This window comes from Cebus imitator, unplaced genomic scaffold (genome assembly GCF_001604975.1).
Source record: "Cebus imitator isolate Cc_AM_T3 unplaced genomic scaffold, Cebus_imitator-1.0 Scaffold112, whole genome shotgun sequence".
Lineage (NCBI taxonomy): Eukaryota > Metazoa > Chordata > Mammalia > Primates > Cebidae > Cebus > Cebus imitator.
This window is the reverse complement of record NW_016107427.1, coordinates 60,083-61,683: the sequence shown is the minus strand read 5'-3', so window position 1 is coordinate 61,683 and position 1,601 is coordinate 60,083. Positions and strand designations below refer to the sequence as shown.

Genomic DNA, 1,601 nt, shown 5'->3' with positions numbered 1-1,601 from the left:
CATTTCTTTCATTTTAATGTGTACAGTTCATTTTTAGTACATTCACAGTGCTGTACAGCCATCTCCTCTGCCTAATTCCAGAATATTTTCATCTCATCAGAAGGAAACCCCTCAGCATGTGTAACATGGCAAAACCCCATCTCTATGACAAATCAAAAAATTAGGCAGAGCTAGGTGGCTCATGCCTATAATCCCCGCACTTTGGAAGGCTGAGGCGGGTGGATCACCTGAGGTTGGGAGTTCGAGACCAGCCTGGCCAACATGAAGAAATCCTATCTCTAATAAAAATACAAAATTAACCAGGCATGGTGGCACAGGCTTGTAATCCCAGCCACTCAGGAGGCTGAGGCAGGAGAATCGCTTGAACCTGGGAGGTGGAGGTTGTGGTGAGCTGAGATTGTGTCATTGCAATCCAGCCTGGGCAACAAGAGTGAAACTGCATCTCAAAGAAAAAAAAATTAGCCAGGCCTGGTGGTGGGCACCTGCAGTCCCAGCTACTGGGGAGGCTGAGGCGGGAGGATCACTTGAACTTGGGAGGTAGAGGTTTCAGTGAGCCAAGATTGTGCCTACTCCAGGCTGGGTGTAGGCACCCAGACAGAATGAGACCCTGTCTCAAGAAAATGAAAGGAAAGGAAACAAAGAACCCCTGTACCCATTAGCTGTCACTCCTCCCCCAGCCCCTTGCAACCACCACTATCCTATTTTCTGTCTGTAGATTTGCCTGTTCTCAATGTTTCATATAAATAGAATCATACACTATGTGGTGTTTGGTGTCTGCCTTCTCTTTTTCTAATTTTTTTTTTTTTGAGACGGAGTTTTGCTCTTGTTGCCCAGACTAGAGTGCAATGGTGTGATCTTTGCTTACCACAGCCTCCGCCTCCTGGGTCCAAGTGATTCTCCTGCCTCTGCCTCCTGCATAGCTGGGACTACAGGCACCCACCAACACACCTGGCTGATTTTGTATTTTTTACTAGAGACGAGGTTTCTCCAGGTTGGCCAGGCTGGTCTTGAACTACTAACCTCAGGTGATCTGCCCACCTTGGCCTCCCAAAGTGCTGGGATTATAGTCATGAGCCACTGTGCCTGGATTCTTTTTCTAATTAAAAAAATTTTGAGGGGCTGTGCAAGATGGCTCACACCTGTAACCCCAGCACTTTGGGAGGCTGAGGTGGGCAGGTCACCTGAGGTCAGGAGTTCGAGACCAGCCCAGCCAACATGGTAAAAACCCATCTCTACTTAAAATACAAAAATTAGCTGGGTGTAGTGGTGCATGCCTATAATCCCAGATGCTCAGAAGGCTGAGGCAGAGAATCAGTTGAACCTGGGAGGCAGTGGCTGCAGTGAGCCAAGATGGTGCTGTTGCACTCCAGTCTGAGCGAGAGAGTGAGACTCTGACTAAAAAAAAAAAAGAAAAATTGGCCAGACATGGTGGTTCGCACTTGTAATCCCAGCACTTTGGGAGGCCGAGGTGGGCAGATCACTTGAGGCCAGGAGTTCTAGACCAACCTGATCAATATGGAGAAATCCCATCTCTACTAAAAATACAAAAATTAGCCCAGCCTCGTGACGGATGCCTGTAATCCCAGCTACTCAGGGGGCTG

General features: G+C 48.1%; 1 pseudogene; it reads left to right on the top strand.

The window, feature by feature from the left end:
* The window catches only part of LOC108311143, a 43,080-nt pseudogene that overhangs the window by 18,517 nt on the left and 22,962 nt on the right, over positions 1 to 1,601 (top strand).